This window comes from Camelus ferus, chromosome X, assembly GCF_009834535.1.
Source record: "Camelus ferus isolate YT-003-E chromosome X, BCGSAC_Cfer_1.0, whole genome shotgun sequence".
NCBI classification, from domain to species: Eukaryota; Metazoa; Chordata; class Mammalia; order Artiodactyla; family Camelidae; genus Camelus; species Camelus ferus.
This window is the reverse complement of record NC_045732.1, coordinates 27,629,845-27,653,616: the sequence shown is the minus strand read 5'-3', so window position 1 is coordinate 27,653,616 and position 23,772 is coordinate 27,629,845. Positions and strand designations below refer to the sequence as shown.

General features: G+C 33.4%; 1 protein-coding gene and 1 long non-coding RNA gene across 2 annotated transcripts in view; one reads left to right on the top strand and one right to left on the bottom strand.

Annotated features, from left to right (window-relative positions):
• The window catches only part of IL1RAPL1 (interleukin 1 receptor accessory protein like 1), a 922,977-nt gene that overhangs the window by 750,249 nt on the left and 148,956 nt on the right, over positions 1-23,772 (bottom strand). The window lies entirely within an intron of this gene.
• On the top strand, positions 1,463-9,048 carry LOC116662108. The gene is made up of 3 exons (XR_004318091.1): positions 1,463-1,861; positions 2,449-2,450; positions 9,038-9,048. It is a non-coding gene; the product is annotated as an uncharacterized LOC116662108 (long non-coding RNA).

Genomic DNA, 23,772 nt, shown 5'->3' with positions numbered 1-23,772 from the left:
ACTGGAATTTGACACAACATTGTAAAATGACTATAACTCATTAAAAAATGTTTTAAAAAAAGATTGAAAATACCTTCACACAGACACTGCAAATGAAAACACACAGGCTTATGCAAGTTAAGGAAAGAAAAATACATTTCCCAATTAATTTTTTTGGCAGTTCTCTCTGAAGAAGTTTCATACAGGATGGGTACACGAAATATAGCCCAAGTAGAGTGGATTTTTTAAAAGGCCATTTTATAGACCATCTGTCACAGTGCTGTTTACTTGTGTTCACTTCTAACCCAAAGCACTCTGATACTCAATAAAGATCTATTTACCAAAGCCTACTACGGACTAATTATTCCATTCAAATATGTATTAGTAGTAATGATAACAATAACAACTTCCCTTTAGATATGTGTTGTCACCACATTATTGTTAAGGGTGCCTAATGTTACAGCTGCTTTACATGCACTATCTCAACTTCTGATTAACAGCTGAGGTAGACTGATTACTATTCTACCCTCCTTAAAATAAGGAAACTAAACTTCAGTACCATGACCAATGCCACCCAGCAAATAAGTGTCAGAGTTCAATTCCACACCTCGATTACAACTTGCTGCTTTCTATCTGCATGGCATCCAATCCTCTCTGTTTCCTGAGGATTAGGGAAGGGGGCTCTGAGTCCAACTCAGGCCAGAAGTAGTAAATTTTTGTCAGAGGCCAGGGGCAGAATGGGTCTGAGGGAGAGCATCAAAAAGAACAAAGTCACCCTTCTGAGATCTGAGAGGGTGAGTAGACCCAATGAAACTATGTACTCAGAAGGAAGGTCTTTATTAGTTTTAGAAAAATTAAATTAAAAAAGTAAATCTGTTAAATAATTTTAAAAACTTTTTAAAAAACAAGATGCTGAACTGCAACTGAATTTCTCATTCCCACTCGACCCTAAGCAGTCATTACAAAGCCTACAGTTGTCTGTAGGCCATAATAGCGGATGCTAGTCAGAAGTCATATTTCTTGTATAGATCAGTCTTTTGCAGTTAACTACAAGCCGATTAACCCTGGCTATTAATTACTCAATGCCTGCTAGTTCTCAATAAGAAGTGTGGTGGTGGAGGAAACACTTAGAGCCAGTTTAATGTTGCAGCCATGTTCTCTTGCTATAATGTCCTTCTACCCATTTTTCCATTTCCAAACCCTGACTCACTCTTCAGTTTCCATCACCAACGCTAAATTCCTTAAGCCTTCTCTGAGCATCAAAAATAAATGTGATTTTTCCACATTCTTACCAAGGATAGTTTTCTTATTTCCTATGAGAAGTGCAGTCATTCATCTTTCAGTAACAAAGGGGGTTGGTTCCAGACCTCATGCTCCCTCTGCCGCTCAGTATACCAAAATCTGTGGATGCTCAAGTCCCTTGTATAAAACGGCACAGTATTTGCACATAACCTATGCACATCCTCCCTTATACTTTAAATCATCTCCAGATTACTTAAAATAACCAATACAAGGTAAATGCTATGTAAATCATTGTCAGCAAGCAGCAAGTTCAAGTTTTGCTTTTTGAAACTGTCTGGAACTTTTTCCCCTGAATAGTTCCAGTCCATGGGTGGTTGAATCTGCAAATTGGAAACCCAGAGATACAGAGAGCCTACCGTAAAGGTATAGGTGGATTTCTGAATGTCTGGGGGTTGGTGCCTCGAACCCCCACATTGTTCAAGGGTCAACTGTACTTATAAACACAGGTGTGATTGACCTATTGCTTCCACTGAACAGTAAGTTTTTGGAGGGCTTTCTGAGACAATGGGCCATGTTATCCTCATCTTTGTACCTTTACAGTACCTTGCATAACGTAAGCCATTCTGTACACTTCGAATGAGTGAATAAACTAGTATACCCTTTGGCACGTAGTGAATCAACTCTAATGGAGAATTAAACTTGAGAGTGATGAAAATTAACACCCAACTCCCCAGTAACCTCCTTAAATGCAGAGTTGTGTACATATGCACACACACATACATGCACACACACAGCCTCAGCATTGTTATGGGACCCTGCTCCTCTCAACACACAAACTTCCTTTGAGTTTGAGATACATAAATCAGGCCAAAAGGGACATTTATATAAGGGAAGTGTATCCAACACTGCACAGTAAGTGACACAGAACAACTTAATCATCTCAGTTCTGATTCGCCCTTACTTGGCCTACAATTTCAGACACAATTTTTGTCAAAGGCTGTGAGTGCTAATTAGCATTCATTATTTTCCCCTGTTTCTCAGTGTTCAAAATTGTTACATAGACAATAGAAGTGGCACTGATAAATACTCACTGAACTGTTCAGGAGGAAAAAGAAAATGTGATAGATACAAGCAAATAGCATTGTGCTTTTTATTGTTATCATTTCCATGCTCCTTACTACCATCAAACTCTGCAGATCATCAAAATATATGGACACTGTCTTCAAGGAGTATACTTAATTGTAAGAAATTGAGAGTGGAAATCCTGTCTTACTCATTTTTATGTCCCTAATCTAGCACAGTGCCTTAAACATAATGAGGACCCAATAAATATTGTTTGAGTTGAAATGGGAAAATCTATTAAATATCGAGTGTTCCAGAATTAACATACTCTGAAAGATAAGTTTATTCTTTTTAATAATAATGGCTAACCCAAAAGCTTACAAGGTACCAAGAACTCTCCAAAGTGGTTTACATAGGTTATCTCATAATATTTCTCCACATTTTAATTTTCACAATAACAAGTGAGAAAAATGAGGCACTGAAAACATAAGTAATTTTTTCCATAAATCCATGCAAATGGTTGAGCCAGGATATAAAATATGTCAGCATTATTTCAGAGACCTTACTTTAAATCACTATATTTTCTTCCCCACCCTTAAAAACTTTCACAAAAGCAATCCTGCTTCATATTAAATAAGGTAAATAAATTATTAAACCTACTGTACATGTAGAGAAAAGAAAGCATCAAATGACTATGTTACAGATCCATTAGTGAAATCAATCTTTAGAAATTTGGCTCATTTGTTACAACAGATACGAATTAATGATTTGATCTTAACTCTGATCTAGAATTTTTACTCATACAAACTATGTGTGGATTAAATTAACCATATACCTCATAATATATCAAATCTCATTTAGCATGCTATCTGTGTTTATATCACAGTGTCAGTTATTCATAAACATTCCTCATTTAAAAGTATTATAGACATTATAATTTGTTTTTCTACTTACTGGACAAATACATGCATTTAAATACTTGAAAATTGTGGTAAGTGAGGGAGTTTTATAAACACACATGCATGTGTGTTTATATCTATGCCGCATACAGACTTGGTGAAAATGCCAATCACAGACTTTGAATATGATTGGATAACTATTAATAATGAAAATGACATGCTGTGCATTTATTGATTGAACAAGATTTAAAACTACAGTGAGATAAAAATGATCTGCTTTTGTCTTATCTTAAAAAAAATTCCTTCTATCCCAACATTAAAAGAATTTTTTCCATTTGAAGATTTTAAATATAAACCCATGCAATGTTTTACTCTGTCTTTTTTCCTTGAATAAAATTCCAGACAAGCTAAATGCTTGATGTAGACATTACGCATGTTGAAAAACTTACTATTTTAGTTACAATAATTGTTTTTTGCCTCTTTATATATATATTTTTTAATTGAAGTATAGTCAGTTTACAATGTTGAAGTATGATCAGTTTATGTTGTGTCAATTTCTGGTGTACGCTTCAGTCATACATGAACACACATATATTTGTTTTTATATTCTTTTTCACCATAAGTTACTACAGGATATTGAATACAGTTTCCTGTGCTATACAGTATAAACTTGTTGTTTATTCTATATATACATATATATTAGTATCTGCAAATCTTGAACCCCCAATTTATCCCTTCCCATCCCCTTGCCCCCTAAAATAATTGTTTTTTACACAACTGGTAACAAAACATAACCCAAGAAGTTCCAGAAATTTCAACTTTATCATTGAACTGATAAAACTTGTTAATTACATGCAAATAGATTTCTAACTATTTGTCATCTGAACACATAAGGCACTGACTAAAAGCTAGAAACATTGTAAAGTCATACTAAACTTCAACTTCATTCCCAGTGGCCATGAGGCATACTTGGCCATGGGGAGGGCAAGCAGAATGAGATTTTCTTAGAAACTTTGAAATAGGATCCAAAGATGAAATGTCTAAAGAAAACTTTCAAATAATTATCCTAATGTCTCATTACTTGTGACACCAACTACAAGGTTTAAAAAAGCGTAAGTCATTACAGAGAACTTACCAAAACTTATCTGAAGAATCTGTGATTTTTTGCCTTGTCCATGATTATTTAAAAATAATGTCATTAAGATCTGCTACCATAACAAAAGTTTAAAAATGAATGTACCCATGATTGTTAAAAATATAATAAAATTCTGAGCTTTTGCTACCATAATAAAAAATACAGACAACTAAACTGACTTATAGTTACAAAATGCATCCACCTAAGTTAGCTTGTTTTACCTTGACAACAACTAGGGAGGAGTTGAGCTGACTTTCCCGAAGGCAGCAGTTGCAGATCTGTCATGGAAGTGCTTTGATTTACAAATCTATTTTGGGATGAATGATGAATCAAATTCAGAAAACACATCAAGGAAATCATACTAAAGGCCAATGAGGCCAAAGGGAAGTAGGAAGAGGAATCAGGCTTTCAGCAGTTTGTGGAATTCAAACGAAGGTACTGAATGCATTTCACTGGTCCCTAAGAATAGGTCTTTCTAGGCTGGTACATGGATCATACTCACTGGATTCATTCTTATTTTCCATTACAACTTAACATCAATAACTTACGTGCCTACTAATATGCTTGGCAACTCTAGACAATCAAGCATATATTAATGAGAAGTTTTAAGATAACATGACATCCTATTTAGAGGCTGTGGAAACTTTAATAAGAGAGAAAACTACCCCCCATTCCCAGTTCCCAACCTGACTCCTCATTTCAGTGCAGTAAATCATGAAATTATACCAGTTCTTCCTCCATGATGCCTCTAATTGCAAGGGTTGGGGCCATGTCACTGGTTTCTTAGTCCTGAAAATTACTTCCCTGATTATCTCCCTCCTTTTAATGGTTCCTGTACATTATTGATGGATTAAATCTTACGTTTTTAATCTTATTGTCCTGATCAGTAGCTAACAATACTGCTCATTACCAAATTCACATTCTTCAAAATGGCACTCACTCCATTTCCTTAACTGGCCCCCTTAATATTATTTTTTTGTCCTTATTCCCCTGCCAAGGTCTCAGTTCCAATCAGCTGAATTTCAATACAGATTTAATTTGCTGTAATGAGGTTTTTTCCAAAATCAGTCTAATTATCAACCCTTTCATTGTCAATTATATATAGGTAATGTATGTGAGAAACAGAGAGAAATAGATTCAACTGGCTAAGTATAAAAAAGGTAGTTCTTCCTTTTTCAAATTCTCAATGCTATATAATACACAGTCAAATCTTATGTATGTGAAGCCATCACAAAATGTATTGATCTGTGGAAACAAATTTTAAGAAGTTTGTATATTTAAGTGGAAAACTAAAATTTTAAAGTGGCTTCCTTAAGTGAGTTTTACTCACTTCTGTGCCTTCTTAAATGGTGTACATTGTCCAATTAACTTTGTATTTATGACACTGAACATCACAGGAACTTAGAGGTCACTTTTGCTAATATCTCATCGTATCCTTGGATGTGTTCTATCCAATAATGTGTTTATTAGCTGGTTATTTTGTGCTTGAAAAAAAACTGGTAAGAGGAGACTACCTGAAGCAAAATTATCCAATGTAAGAAAACTTAAATGTTAAAAATATCTTCCTTATATTCAACAGAAACCTGTCATTTATTCAGTTTTGACCCCATTATTCCTAATTCTTCCCCCACACAGAACCAGATTTCTCTTTAATCTGATGCCTCCAAGTCACTGTCAAATTTTATGATTCTCTTTCGTTATTCTCTAACTTAGCAGTACTTTTTGCTATCAAGTGTCTCATACTGCTACTATATGGCCCAGTTCCCAATGTCCGTTATTATGATCAATTTTTTTTAGTTTATTCAGACATGAAAAACAGAGAACCACCAAAGTTGGAATTATATGTGAAATAAGTTAAAAGATTTATTTTACAACAATGATTAAAGGCTGCTCCTAAGAAATTAAAAATAGGCTTCAGTGACAACTTATTTGTGTACTGTCAAGATCTTTTGGGTTCAAAACTGTGAAAATGATTATGAATAAAATGACATGGAACAGACCATTAGATATTTCCGCATATATGTTTATAGTATATATTCCTATATGTATAAAAACTTATATAATATACACAATAGAAATTATATGTTATTATATCTCATTTCTTTCTAATCAAACATCAAGGGTAAAGAAAATAAAAGGCCAAGTATAGCAGGCTTCAATTAGATGATTAAGTCTTCTCTAGAAAATTCCTCTGAAATACTTGTCCAGACTGAGTGCACACTGCTAGTGAATAGCAGGCAGGTAGAACTTCCCAAGGCAATTCATTATGGCTTTGGGCATGCTAGATTTCATCTTCGCATAAGAAATCCTCATCTGTCATCCTATCCTCTTCCCCATCCTCTGTTCTTATTTTGAGTCTTTAGAGCATTTTTGTTTCCTTTTCAAATATGATAGTCATTCAAATTTTTCATACAAAAGTATTTAGTCTCTGGAATAACCAGAAATGAATGTCAGTATATCCTCATTTAATAAGATTTGTTAAAGACCTACTGCATGCAAGCTTATGGAGTAGTTACTCTCTACAAACTGAAGCATTATAAAGCATGGTATTCCCCTTAAGTAGTTTATAATCTAGTAGAGATAAAGGATTTCTATGTAAACCATATAAACACACTCTCAAGCATGAGGAGAAAGCATGTGATATATATCTGAAAGGTTGAGTGGAGCGAAGTAAGATATTGTGGCTACTTATATAGAAATAAAATTTTAATAAGCTTTCATCTTTAAAAGGGAAATCTCAAAAAAAATTAAGCATGTTTCTTAAGTGTCTTACTCATTTTTTCCTTTCTTAAATGGTGTTGATGTTGAGGTTAAATGTGTTTGCTCAGAATAGAGTACTGGTCTCTTCCACAGTCAATTAAGATGAAGGTCAACTGAGATAGAGCTAGATTAGACAGAAGTGCCAAAAAGCTGTTACCAAATGTGGTATCTCAACATTTCAAATTGTCTCCCATCTCATAAATGTCTTTATATCAACCAGTTTCATCCAAATCTAAGTAATCATCTTACAGGGAGTTTGTAACACGAGAGGTGAGTCAAAATTACTTAGCATTCCTGAGAAGGTTGCACAGTGCCTTGTACGGATATACTTGTTGACTAAAAAAGAAAAATCTTACTGATTGCTATGACTAGCACACATCTAAGACTGTTCAATGGAAGATACAACTTAGTGACATTGTATTTTCACATTAGAATTCCATTCCAAATATTTTCCCTACCTATAGCTATTAAAACTATTAATACTTTAAATATTGGCTTGGGTCAGTACCATAAACATATTCAAAATAATAATATAAAGGAAGAGAAAAGTAAAAAGAACCAAAAGAAAAAGTAACAGTTTCTCATCTTTTCCCAAGTGGGGAAAAATCAGTTCTCACTTATGCTTAAATCAATTGTCCATTTGTGGATTAAGGTATTTATGAAAAATCTTTGATACGCTGAGTGACCATGCTATGATAATTTTAGTCACCTACAGATATATCCAAAAAGCAAAGGGCAGGGTTTTCTGACAGAGTGCTAATATTTATCTGCTCCTCCAAAAGGCAAAACAAGGGCCAAAGGTGAGCACATCCCACCATCAAATGGGATTGGCAGGTACATAATTACCTTGGCTGTGATTTTCTACTTCTCCAAATAGGTTGTAATATACTAAATGGGTTATTTCTTTCCTTAGAGATTTCTAAAACATTTAAGCCAACCACATCTTATTTGTCCAGAATGATATATAACAACATATTCTAAAATTTATAGAAAAAAACCCCATCTCTGATGTTGCAAGGACCCAACAGTTTTATGGGACAAGATGACTATATTCCAAACTGTTCATAAGAAATGAAACATTTCTTAAGAGAACAGTTTAAAAACACACACTTAAAATAGGTTTCTATCAATAAATCATTTTTACTTATAGTGGTTAAAAGAAATCAATTCAAATGAGTTTTGAGATCCTTTGGCCAAATGCTACTCAATATTTTTACTCTCATAAATATATGCCTTCTTTGCTCTTATTACTAAACTTCACAATAATTTACTGTTTCTCATTTTACCCTTATGAGAATAGTACCTTGAGAGCCACATAAAATGAACATTCCAACCAGTTTCATATTTTCTGCAGAAGTGAGGAGAAGGTAATAAGAGGTATTTATATGAATAATTTTCTTTGCATTTGGTGAGCATATTTATCTTTTTCTGTTATTTCTGTGGCCACATACTAAATATAAAAGATTCTCTTTAAAAGTGACTTTACCATGCATGCTGAATGCATGCTGTGCAGCTGTACCTGCTTTACAGAGGGACACAAAAATAAAAATGCACTTATAAGTATAGGCAAACCTCAATGACAAGGGGTTGATTAATCAGTGGAATTTTGAGTACCTCATTGCTATCTGATAAGCCAGTAACATAGTATGGAATTTGAGATCTGTCATTCCCTGTCTAAATTTGCCTTTGAACATATAGCAAATTTTGTCTGAATCCAAGACACATTGATAGTAATATTCAATGTTCTTTTACGTTCAGGTAAGTTAATTGCTTGCTAATTGCTAAAATGGTAAGATATTTCCCAATTTCAGAAATGTTAAAATATGAGGGGGAAAGTACATCATAGAATATGTGAAATATGCTAAGTGTCCTTTTCAACCTGAAAAACTTGTATAATGATAGTAATCACGATTTTATTCCACACTACAGGACAGCATGTAGACACTGAGAAACACTCTAGGAACGGAAGAGATGCTTTCTACCTTCTTCCTGCCTCTGTCAGTAATTTCTAATTTCATTGGGAGAGTAACTGCCAATACTGTCCAAAGTGGCAGTTACACACCACCCATTGTGTTATTAGATGAGTCCCTTTCACTTTCTACCTTATGGGAATTTCCTTATTCAAGTAGGCATGAAAGTAAAATCCGGTCAGTTTCACAGCATAAGGACCCAAACAAAATAATGGATTTTGCCTTGCTTCTAGATATGACCTATCTGTACATCACAAAAAATAACATTTTTGGATGTTCAGCATAGAGGACAGGTTTCTGTGCTCTCTGGGGCAAGAGAGGAACTCAGAGTAATTATTCAATATATGCAGCAACACAAAGGGCCAAATGTTACTTATTGTTCTCAGAGAGTAAATTTTATGCAGGTACATAAATAAATATATTTCCAAAGATATGATAATAAATGAATAAAAAAGCAAACTGGAAATTCTCAATATATTTCATATTGACAGAATTTTTCATAAAGTTTTCACAGGATACAGCATAAATGACAATGTGAGACAATGGAGCTAAGATTAAGTCTCAGAGTCAATTAAAAAAGAGAAAAAAACTTATAAAAGAATGTTTTACAGAGGCAGAACTTCTAAGGGGAAATGTCTCAAAAATTTAACTAGGTAAATTTTCTGCAGATACTTTTTAGAGCTACCACTTTTTTCCTCTTTTTTTGATCTGTATAGTTAAAGCAGCACGCACTGATGTGAGGAATATGACATCATCAACCACATGATTTTACAATTGAAAGGAAGCTGAATTCATGTGACACAAGCTTTTCATTGTGAAGAGGAGGAACTTTAGATTAAAGGGACTAAGTGTGCATCATCCATTTCCATACATAAAGCTGGCCGCATAGCCACAAGTGAAACCACTGATTCTTAGTTAAGTTTGCCTTGTCTTTCAAAAGTATTACTAGAATACAATAAATATGCATATATACACACATATATATATATATAATTATTATATTCTTACATTATAGTCAAAAGCACATGAAACAGCTGTTTTCAACATTCACGGTTACAGTTATGACAATCAAAGAGTGGCCTGGTATCTCACCTGTATTCCTGAGAATGTTCTCTATACTATTTTTTCCATAGAGGAAATCATCTCAAACACCCTGCGTCTTCAGGTATGTAAGAAAGTATCAAACCATGATTTGAACAATCTTAGGGAAGTCATAGAAAGCTTGATACAGCATAAACCAGACAGAATATCAATTACAATTTTCTCATTTTTACAGGTGAAGAGGCTGTGGCTCCACGGTAAGGGATTTGCTCAAGATAACTCAGTTCACAGTGAATCATTGCAGGTGACCTACATTTGGCTAATTATAAATACATTGTGCAAATATATGAGAGATTCACCTCCTCCCAGACAAATATCGAGCAGCTTATCCTCTTATATCCTTCCTTCTATGTATAGGACCAAGTCCAGTCTGCATCTTAGGCTCTGCTGAACATTTAGAAACACAAGGCCAGCACAGCCCCTACTTGGTACCAGATTCATTCAGAGGAATGTAACACAGAAGCAAGCAGGCTGGCAGGGCAACATTAGGCATTCCTTTTCAAAAAGAATCTGTACAACCGTCGATATAGCCATCCATGAGGTATTCTCCTTGACTCCCCAGAAGAAACCCAGTATCTATCTTGGCCCAGTGTGGGGGCCTTCTTGGCTTAAAAGCCTCAAGCAATATAAGAGCCAATATCTCCTATAACAGCTCCACAGCAGAGCTTCACATTTTGAAAGTCAGAGCACTCAGAGCCAAGGCTACTGCCTCCCCCAAAGCCATTTAAACTTCTCTCAGTCCTAAAACAATTTGCCAATCATTCATTAATTTTATTATAATCAATGCTGTCTTCGAGTATACTTGGAATATTATCTTCATCAGGTTTCTAGGGAAATCCAGGTTTCCAGGTTAAATTGTCATGCAGAAGAGGAATTTTATTTTTAACTTACCAATGAAGCTTTAAGGCCTTTAAAGAAGTAAGAACCTTTTGAGACTTTGTGTTCAATCTCAAGATTGTTTATTACTCTAGGACAGGTCTGTTTGGAGGTTAAAATCCTGGATCATCAACTTCGTCATCTTTATTAAAAATCATTCAGTAACTAAAATGTATCTGGCACTATTTCAGATGTAGTAGAAAACACATAGAAATAGCCCTGCTCTCAAAGAGCTTATATTCTAAAAGAGGGGGATAGACTCAATAAATAAATAAATTCTATAATATGCTAGAAGGTGCTAACTACTAAGGAGAGAAATAAACTATGGACATGATATACTGAGTCCTTGGTGATGTGAGATGATGTTGCAATTGTAAATAAGGCGGTATGGTTTTATTCACTGTGACTCTTGAACAAAGACTTGAAATAGAAGAAAGTCACATGGAAAACTATACATGAATATTTCAAGCAGAAGAAAGAGCCTTACAAAGGCCATGTAATAAGAGTATGCTTGAAGTCAACGAACTGGAAGGAAGATAACACAGTTGAAACAAAAAGAGAAGAGGAAGGAGATAGGGTTAGAGAAGCAACTCATTCTCTTGAAATTGTTCCCTAAGTTTTACAGTATACTTTGATTATCTAGTTCCCTCTCTTCTTGCCATTGATGGAAAATTCTACCTCTGAACATGAAAAATTTCAGTGAAAGACAAAAGTCAAATACAGCAGAAACAAAAGCACAGTTGGCAAATGGAGAACTGATGCAGGTAATAAAATGTGTGAGATAGTTTTGTTTTACATTATGCATACCGAAGGGAGGGAAGTCAAAAAGATAAGAGAAACTTAATTTGTCCAAATATGTACCATTACAGCTTATCATCACTCTCTCGAATATTCTGGTTATCACAGGATGTAGAAAAACAGTCTAAAATTGTTTTATTACAAGTCATCCTGTATATAAGACTTTATCATGTAATGAGTATTAAAAATATCAAGAAAGCAAGGAAGAATACTCTGACTTCAGAGATGGAGCATACACAAATCACAAAAATCAGGAATGAAGGAGGGCCTTTATTCCTTACTAATGACCTTAGAGAAATGGAAAGGATTATAAGCAATACTATGAACAATGGTATGCTAATAAATTAAATAAGTAAGGAAATGGAAAATTTCCTAGAATGATCCAAACTACCAAATTATAGTACACATTGAAAAGCATAAAATTATAGAAAAACTTAGAGAACTAAATAAATTAAAAGGCATCCTGTATTGATCAATCAGAAACCATAACATTGTGAAGATTACAATAATCACAAAATAAGTCTAGAGATTCAATACAACGCTATCAAAATTCGAATGGCCTTTTTAAAAACAGAAATGAAAAAATTTATATGGAATTGCAAGAGACTTTGGATAAGCAAAATGATATTGAAAAAGAATAAAAAATTGGAGAACTCACACTTCCCAATTTCTAAAGGAATAGTAATCAAAACAATGTGATATGACATAAGGATAGACATATAGATCTATGACTGGAATTGAGAATACAGAAATAAACCCTTACTTTTATGATTAACTGATTTTTAACAAGGGTATCAGGCAATCCAATGGTGGAAAGAATAGTCATTCCAATAAATGGTGCTAGGACAACTGGATATTCACATGCAAAACAATGAAACTGGATGCCTACCTTGCAGTATGTACAAAATTTAACCCAAAATGGATAAAAGAGCTAAAATTTAAAGCTCAAACTATAACAAAACTTAGAAGAAAATACAGGGATAAATGTTTGTGACTTGGATTAAGCAATGATCTCTTAGATATGACAAGAATTACAAATAACATAAAATATCAATGAATTAGACTTCATCAAAATTTAAAACTTTTGTGCTTCAAAGGACATCACCAATAAAGTGAAAAGACAACCCAGAGAACTGTCAAAAATATTTTCAAAACATATATAAGGGATATACAACTTATCTATAACTCAGCGCTAAAAAGACAACCCAATTTGAAAAATGGGCAAAGCATATAAATAGGCATTTCTCCTGAGAAAATATAGAAATGGCCAATAAATAAAGGAAATGATGTTCAACATCATTAGTCATCAGGGAAATGCAAAGGAAAACCACAAGATACCACTTCACATCCACTAGGTATCTATAATCAAAATGCAGATAATAACAAGTGTTTGTAATTTATGGTTACTGGGGCAAGGGGGTGAGAAGGGATAAATTTGGGAATTTGAGATTTACAAATGTTAGCCACTATATATAAAAATAGATCTTTTAAAAGTTTCTTTTGTATAGCACAGGGAACTATGTTCAACATCTTGTAATAATCTTTAGTGGAAATATATGAAAATGAATATATGTATGTATATGCATGACTGAGACACTGTGCTGTACACCAGAGAATGACACATCGTAATTGACTGTACTTCAATCAATCAATCAATCAATCAAACCTCTGGAAGAGGAGTCCAGGTTATTTTTCACAGGTTTATAGGAAATCAAGGTTCACCTAATTTATCTTTTAGTATTCATATTTGTGAGGGGTCTAGGACAGTAAAAACAAACCAATGAAAGTTAAAATGTGTAAATCCAAACTGAAAACTCATTGATGCATACCAAGTCCATGGTCCAATACATGAAGAGATTATTGACACATGATTAATGCATATTTTAAGAAAATGTGCTCAGTCATGGAAATCAAAGAAATCTCAATCCTTGGAATTAAGTAATCAATTGATTCTCTGAATTAATTCATCCAACAAACCATATGAAAAAAGGGAGGTACTTGGACCAAGCATTTAGGAGTAAAAGTTTAGGAGTAGAATTCTGAAAGAAAGATGAGAAGCATTAGCTTTAGAATTTCCAATAACTTTGGCATTTTGAAAATAAAAATGTTTGCATGGAGTATTTTAAATATGATAAGAAAATAATCTAAACACGTATGCTATTGTCTGGGGGCTGAATTTCCCATTTTTACTTCTTTTCCATTGTTTTTTCTTAATGATTGTTTTTTCTCCTTTACCTGTTTGCATTATAAATATGCTGAATCATAAAAAACTGTAAAGCTATATACTCAATGGTAAAAATTAGAAACATAAAAAGTCTAAAACAGCTCTTTCCCAAGGGACCTGTGAAGACATTTCCCCTTCACTACACTACTTTATATTTAGGTTAATTGTTTCTTTATTACTAACATTTAAGAGAAAACAGAGCAAAAGTAAAATATTACTTCCCCAAAACACTAGTACTTGAATTTGAAGATGTATTTATTCATATCAATAAAAACACAAAAGCATAAATTTCTTTTCAGTAGAATAGCAAGAATCAGGAAAAGCCTTAAATTATAAAATTTTTTGTATTAAACTGAGAGGAAATTATGAGACGTTGTTTAAAAAATAAGAGATTCTTTACAATTGAGAGCCCTTGAAGAAAGATATTTGCTAGTAAGAACAAAATACAGTGATTTTGAAATGACTGATGCAAATAAGTATGAAAATTATGTATTTCATCAGAACCTCTAACTCAATTTACATACCCACTGCATGTAAATGGGACTTAGGCTCTACCTATGTGAAAATATATTATAAAAATTACTACTTAAGGAGAAGTGTTAAATATTTCCAGGTTAATTAAACAGAAATACATATGCACATATGCATATACAAGTTTATATTAAATATAAAACAATACTGTTGGAAAAAATTGTATGGCTGTTATTTATACTGATAGGCAATAAAATATTAAATATTGAATAATAATTCAATTATATTTTAATCATTTTCAATTTACTATATAATACTTTTCCAAATAAAATTTCCAAGTTCAATTTAATAATTTATACATCATTAGCTAACTAATTATAACTAATTTGAAACAGTGTGGTTAAATACTTATTAATGATAGCTAATGAAATATTGCTCACAAGTTATATTTTATATTTACTAATTTTAATAATGGGATTTGGAGGAAAATATTTTAATAATTTAAAAGTGAATAACACATACTAGGGAGCTATATTCATAATAAATCAAAAATGATTTTATCTGTAAAGAAAAGTACTTAAATTCTAAATATTTTCATATATAGCTTTATTGCCTAGTTGAATTTGAAAAGTTCTCCTACAGCTTTAGTCTTGAGAGTTCAGTGATCTCAACTTTTAAAACTTCTAATGGAATAGAGCTGAATCATGGTTACAGGAGGAGAGAGAGAAAGTGCCCAATGTTCCAAGACTTACTTAGAATTAATTGTAAACGAAACACTGTTTAAAGAAGAAATGATGGAGTGATGCAGGTCAGTTCTTTAATTGATTTTATACTAACCAAATTTAAACAATTAATTTAAATAGTTAACAATAGCTATGCAGTGGTGCTCAGTTATTTACACATATATTTTTTAAAAACCTATCCCAACAAAATATCCAATGATGTTATAAGCACAGCTTATAGCTGTTATTTCCCTGGAAACCCAAACCATTTCCTCAATTCGCACTTGCAGAAAAAATTCATGGTCAAGTTTCCAACTTATATCCAAGAGTTTTGAATATTGTTCTTATATTTAGAAATTAATTTCTTAGCTATGAGTTAAAGGTCATATATACCTTTATATACTTATATATACATATGGTGCCCAGGAGAAGGACTATAGAATCGATGTAATGCTTAAGTCAAAGTGTTACTATAAAAGAAATCTATAAAGTGTATGGAAAATAAGTGGTAAGATAGACTGAGAGCTTGGTGTGGAGTTAAGCTCTCCACAGAATGCTCTCATCTTTGTTATCTAAGCTTTTGACAAAGCACTGATGCAAGATTATGAATTAACACTCTTTCTTCAAAAAGTACAACTAAAATACTCTTCTTACTTCCATTTTGTTCCACCAGAATACAGAGGAAAAAAACTTTTTTATGAGGTTAAGATGTGAAAAGTCCTCTTCCAACAACATAGCAATATTAGAAGGACAGGATAGTTTTACAAATTCTTCATATTAACCACAAAAATGATACACCATACATTTTGAAATAAATAGATACAAATCATTATGTGAACCAGGTGAGCTTCAAAAGCAAACATCTGTATATCTGCAAATGCAAAAATCATACCCAAGGCTTAAATTCTGAAAGGGTTCTGTTTATTTGTTGGTGGCAGAGATCAAAGGTATTATTCATTGTTGTTCAGGGAAGAAAGACAGCTACTAAATAATCATCAGGCTGTCTGACTGCCTTTCAACAGATATTTCTCTCAGAACAGTCACATATACAAAGTGGGATGTGTTATAAGTCTGATTCCAGAGATTCATGACTGCTGTGGTGACTGTAGCAAAGGATGAAGACAAGAGGGACGGGATACACTGGAAACAGCCACATCTAGGTCCTAACATAAAATTTTCACATCATCAATGTTTGTCCCAGAGAAATGTTAACCAGAATGAGAACTTTTCATGGAAACACAATCTCAAATAGGTAGATATTGCCTGGCATTTTAAAACCAACAGTGCAGCTTCTAATGACTTCATCCTTCGGACATTCATTCATTCAAAGAGTTCTAATTCTGGGACAGGCAGAGCTCTAGACATTGGGAATACAATGGAGCTTATTTTTTACGGATGAAAATTAAGACAAAATCAGTAAATAAGTAACATAAGAAAGATTTTCCAGACTGTGAATCCCCCACCGACATTTATAATAGGTTTAAATGATTTACAGTGACTGGTAGCTACTTCAGTTTGGTCAGCAAAGTTATGTCTGAGTATCATTTGAGCTAAGACCTGAAAAACAAAAGAAAGCCCACATACTGAACATTTGAGGCAGGAACATTTCATGCAGGGAAACACCTAATGCAGAAAGACTCTAAGGCAAGAGACAGCTTGGCCTGAGGCTAGAGTGCAGCAGAAAAATAGAATGATGTGATGTAAAGTGCTAGGCAAGGGCCTGATCATGAAGAAATTTGAAAGCCAGGTTAAATAATTCAGATCTCTGTCTTTTGGTGATGGGATGTCATTAGAATAATAGAACAAATAATGTTCTATTAAAAGTTTATTTCATTTTATTAAATGTTGTTTTAATAGAACAAATAATATTCTATTAAAAGTTTATTTCATCTGTAGAAGGGAACAGGGAAATTTAATTAGAGAGTGACAAAAGCAAAAAGACCTTATAAAAAATAATGGTGATAGCCTAGGTGAGAAACAATGGGGATATAAAATAGTGATAATGAAGAAAACACTGGAGAAGTAGAGAGATTTAGGATACGAGCAGAGGTGAAAAGATTCACAGATTATATATGATGTTTATAAAAGCATTTATACATTTGACATTAGCCATTGGTTCATACTGATGCCATACTGGGTAAGGTAGTTTGGAAAAGGAATGGGCTGAGCAGGTTTCTTTGATACTTATCTTGGGAGGTCTGTTAGAGAAAATCAAGAGGTCTGTTTGGACCATGTTAAACTTGAGATTCATATCAGATGCAAACTCCACTGGGTAGGTCAAGGAGACTGAGAAATACATTTCACGTTCAAGAGGGAAATTAGGATCAAGTACAAGAAATGTTGAGGGTCATTTGCATATAGTTGGTATTTAAAGCCACTAGACTGGATGAGTTATCCTGGAAAAAGTGTGAAGACAGGACCCACACTAACATTTAGAGGTAGAGAAATGATAAGGAAAGTAGACTGAGATGGATGAAAGTGGATGAAAATTTATGCAGTTCATAAACTTTCCAGAAGAGAAGAGTTTCCAGAAGGATCAAGTGGTCAACTGTGCCAAATTCTGCTGAAGGATCAAGTACAGGAAGAACAGAGACATAGCACTGGATTTGGCACTCGTGTATTGAAATATTAATTGATGAAAATGAATATATGTATGTTCATGTATGCATGAAGCTTTATGCTGTACAACAGAAATTGACACATTGTAAACTGACATTGTATTCCTCAATAAAATATATATATACAATATTAATTGAATATTTTTAGGAAAAACAGCATGTAAAATGTGAAACTGATTGTTGTCATAGATAACTTGGATCCCCAAAAGCTTCTATAAATCTCAAAACAGCATGTTATGTTTTTAGAAGTTTATCTAAACAAAATGGACAAAACCCTGGAAGAAATAACTAACACTTGAGGAGAAAAATGCTGTTCAACAGAACGTTCTGTAGTAATAGAAATGTCTTTTTATGCTGTTCAATATAGTATCCACTAAGCATCCAGGGCTACTGAGCATTGAATGTGGCTAATGTAGCAGATGAAATACATTTTCTATTTTTTAACTATAATAAATTTAAATAGCAACAGGTAGCTAACAACTACCTACTAAATAGCTAAGCTATAGAATCACCTATCCATCTCCCATCCACCTCTAGGTACTTGTTAGTTATTTGAAAAGCACAGAGTTTGAATATCAAAGATCAGCAAAATAGACTTCCTTCAGTTATTTAGTTTAGTTTGGTGGGTTTAAAACCTTAATAGGCTTCATAATTACTGTACAGAGTTGTATATACAAAAAAACATAAATTCTGACCAGGCAATTCAGAAGATTTTCTATGGTAATTTTAACTACCAGCAGTTTTCACATTATAAATGATAAATTCAGGTTAAAACCTGATTCTCCACTCCCTCACCATCTCAACACTATAATATGCTGAGAATTGACTTCAAGAACGAATACAGAAATATTTGGCAAAAAGAGATGAATCAGGTGGATACTACTGTCATGTACCATGAATGATACAGCCTACCAAATTAGAAATACAAAGTTAATTTTATATAATCATCTTCTCATTAGGAAATTTTAAATATTCATTTCAACATATTAATCTGCTTTATCGTGGTATTAAAATTAATATTTAAATATCAATATGTCCTCCTAGCAATTAAGTCATACGGCAATTTTAAAACACCGCTAACAACCCTTAGAAATGCAACCAAAATTCAAGTATTTGGTGGACCGGCAAACTATCTTCCTTGTTCACATCAATTTTTTAAATGTTTCCATAAAGAACATAATGAAATGAAAAAAAAAAAAAAAAAAACTTCCCAACTGGTAGTCTACTAAGCATCAAAACAGCAGAAGTAATCTGTAGCAACATTTGTTATGATAAACAAAAGCCCCATTAATATCACCATAAAGGATATGAGAAAATGAAATGACCTGAGAGAAATTTCACATTTGCTTCTTTGAAATTAAAAGTAGCCTATTTCCCTCACTTAGATATTCCAATAGTACACATGAAATTTACTTTTTCATTTCTATTTTCAGGTTTTTCTTATTAAAATTGTTGTATTCCCAACATGCACCTAACCTCTTACCAGAGGGTGCTTCACAAGAGAGCTATATGAACCTTGTCTTCATAAATTTAGAATCTCTTTCGTTTTCCAGGATATGTATTTGGACATGCATTCTTTGAAAATTTTAAAGACAAGATCCCTTCATAGTGCTTTGCCTAAATTTTGTTTGTCAATCTGGTAGCCCAGGGCCTGTGGATACCTCTGGGAATACTTCATAAGCCTCATAATTCTGTATGTCACTTAGTATTCGTAGATAGAATAAAAATATGGTTCACATGTACTTGTATTCACACATATTCTTTATCATGTGTTAATCGGTATTGTAATTAGTGACATTCCAATTAGTTTCAAGAGGTACTGAATTGTTTTCTTTATGCATTCTCTCCACATATGGTTATTAACACTTAAGCTGTTAATACATGCAATCTTTTTTAAAAATTATTATTAAAATGGAGTCCTAATGTTTTTAAAAATTCAGTAAACTAAATGGTGTAACACAGATTCTTTTTCAAATGTTGGTATAGTAAACAGGATCAATTCCAACATGTAGTCTAACTACACTTTACCAAAATTTTAAAGAAAGCAGTTACATTTTGCTGTTCTTATTTTTAGTGAGGGAGCTATGAATTGAAGATTTGCATATATGAATCATTGGGAGAAGACAACATGTTCAACTAGAGACCCCTCCCAAAGACCAATGATAGGAATGGTGCTGCCAAGTATTAATTTCATTTGTTGGACTATTGCATAACCTCTTTAAAGTACCCTGCCCATGGCTGTGAAGTGACCATGCCATTTAGAAGCCTATTACTATCCTCAAACAATAAAGATAAAGCTATCTAATATCAAGAGTTTAGTAACAACATCTTTTCACTGATAAATTATTTCCTGAATTCAAAGGGAATTTTACTTATGAATCTAAAGGTAAAACTGATTCTTTACAGCATTCAAATTGAAAATGCTATCAAATGTACCCAAGGATGTTTAAAGCGTTAAGGAAATTGTTTAGTAACAAGTGGAAGATAATGGATCCATTAATAACAGAAACTAAAGAACAATGCATCTTTAAACTTTAACATATTACATAATAACTTAAATTGTGAACAAAGGTTCTATTTTTCCTACTCAATTAAAAAATCATTATTACATGATTTCCAGACCAAAAAGAACATAATTTTTGTGAATGTAAGAGACTTTGATGAAGCATGGATACTTACATTATTTTAATAGTCTTTACAGAACTTTAATAAAGCAGAATTTAAGCTTTTCCCCACATTTTATTACAGAAATTTTCAAACACACAGAAAAGTTGAAAGAATTGTACAGCAGATATCCATATACCAACCATCTAGATTGTACAAGTAACATTTTACTATACTTGCTTTATCACATATTCAGTAGTTCCCCCTTAACTGAAGGGGCTATGTTCTAAGACCCCCAGTGGATACCTGAAACCACAGATAGTACTAAATCCTATATATTTTTTCCTATACATACACACCTATAATAAGGTTTAATTTATAAATTAGGCACAGAGATTACCAACAATAACTAATAATAAAATAAAACAATTTATAACAATACACTATAATAAAAGTTACGTGAATGTGGTCAGTCTCTCTCAAAATATCTTAACTGTACACATTTAATGCCTTTTCTAAGCAGTTATCATGCACTGTGGCCATAACTTTTGCAGTTTGAAGTCCAACAGCAAAACTACCATGAATTTCGTTTGCCTTCTTCACAATTTCACAGATAGAAGATTCACTCCTACTGTAGATCTTAGCAACCTCAGCATACAATTTCTTTTCTTTCCTTACTGAGAACTTTTACCTTTCCACTACATCTTCCCTTTGGCATATCTAAATTGCCAGCATCACTACTCTTGTGCTTTGGGGCCATTATTAAGTAAAATAAGGGTTACTTGAACACAAGCACTGCGATACTTGGTTATAGGAGATAGTCCGCCCTATAACCAAGACGGCTACTAGGTGTGATACGCTGGACAAAGGGATGATCACATACCAGGCAGGACACAGAGGGACAGCAGGAGATTTTATCAGGCAACTTGAAATGGCACACAGTTTAAAACTTAAGAATTGTTTATTTCTGGAAGTTTCCATGTAATATTTTTACACCGCATTTGACCTCGGGGTAACTGAAAGCGAGGAAAGTAAAATCACGGAGAAGGGGTGGGGGAACTACTCTACATGTATATTCATCTATTCATCCCTCCATCCATCACATTTTACTTCAGTGTAAGTTGCAGACATTGGTACTCTTTACCCTTAAACATTTCAGCATGCATGTCATTAACTAGCGTTCAATATCCTTGCTTTTTAAATGCAAATCTTACATACAACCAAAGGCATAAATTTTAAATGTACCATTTGTGTGGCTGAACCACACTGACTCCATTTTGTCAGTTCCATCTTAGGCCCTCAGTCCTACCCACCCCCCTTTCTGTGTAACTGAGCTTTAGCCTACTCACGAGGAATATGCCAAAGCCAGATAAATTCCCTATCAACTTGTACCCTTGCCTGCATCTGATATGAAAACTGGAAGAATGCCTTTTGCTGACACAGATGGTTTATGGTCAAGAGACCCCTGGGGGCAGGGGGAAAAACCCAATTTTCAGTGGTGCCAACATGCTTCTCATTTAGTAATCAGAGATTCTATTTTTGCATTTGGCCCCTTTCAATCCCCCTGTACCCCTTTCTACATTACAGAGTGCAATTGTAAATGCCTCTGAATTATCATCCGCCCGATCTTTCTCTATGTAAGTTACCCATAATAAACTTCATAATCGCACTTCATGGCTACCTGCTTCATTTTTTGGTCTCAAAGTTCCTTCTCAGTTTGGAGGATATTATTCAATATCTCTGTCTCCAACATCAGTCCATGAATTTTGACAATCTAGTGTGATTTTTATTCATTGGCATTTGGTTGGCACATAAATCAAAATGAAAGTTGATAATAAATAATACTATGCTATCAATCTGTTATTTTTACTCCTGGAGTAATCCAAACGTTTCCACAGAAAGTAAATTTACTCTCAACCATTTAATTTAGGAGATTTATAGGTCACATTTACCATGGAACACTTAAGAAATACATAATAACCACAAGAAGTACCCTCAGTGTTTAATTATAATATATATTTTTCAAATGTCATGATTTTAAATTCTAGTAAAATATACTAGAATAAACTTTTCAAGTGCAGACTTCAGAGTTAATCAAGAATACAGTCTTCTTTTATAAATAGTAGATAATATCAGTTTAGTCATTCAAAAAAGTATTTCAACTAATTCTTTGATAATTGTCTTCCCAGAGTTTCCAACTCTTGGGGACTGATCCAACTGACAGGGAGCTCAGAGCAAAGATGGTTTGAAATGACCAATTCCTGATCAAACTATTTATTTTTTAAAAACTCCGAAGGAATATAAAAAAGATGACCTATTTCTGAATTGAATCAAGCAACAATTATACCTGGCAAAGGAAAAAGTATTTCATGACTGAAAACAGTGGCAACATTTTTTAATTTCAGCAAAAAAAGGGATTTTGTGAGTTCTTTACTTTCTGCATTGGCAAGTGTATTTGCTACATGCTGAGGGTGGAAAGTTCCTATTTGGCTTCTTTTGAAGAAGGAATGCACACACAGATTTCACATTGCATGACTGTGCTGCCCAAATGACAAGCACTCAGTTTGCCACCATTGGAGGTTTATGACCATTTTGCTGTTGAAATGTGGTATTAGGTTTTTGAACTACGTAAATCACATTATTGGTTTTGATCCTCTGCATTAGAAGGAAACTTAACAACCTGGTTTCAAACTACTTCTTGTACAAGAAACCAAGGTTGTGAGACATATGAGTTACTCAACAAAGTACCTCCTCGGATAACAGCACAATGACTTCCAATCTCATCTGACTTCTGAGAGTGTTTTTCTTCTGTTACGATGCTAGAAAGCTACTTGGGTCTCATATCTTACAAAGAGAAAAAGCAAAGACACCATACCATATATAAAACTTCTGCTTACAAATTAAAAACTTATGTTTACAAATTAAAAATGTTCAGAATATTTGACACCTACTTAGCACCTTAGTCTTGGGCTCAGCAGGAAAGGGGATTTAAAAATGTTTAGTGGCCACATTTTAGGTGGGGTCAAATGCATGCATATAAAAACACAAGGAAATACATATAAATGTAAAAATTGAGGTAGTATAAAGGAATCAAGGTTAAATGCCTTCACAGAGGATTTAGGCATTTCACACTGAATTTATACACAAGTAGTACTTAAAATTGAGTACAATTTATATCCAGTGAAATCTTAAGATGCAAATAGACCTAATTTATATTTGCAAGTCTAGACACACTTAAAATAGTGAGTCTTTAATGAATACAGTAATTTTTTTAAAACTTCCTTAAAATATAGAAAGACTAGCTCCTTTTT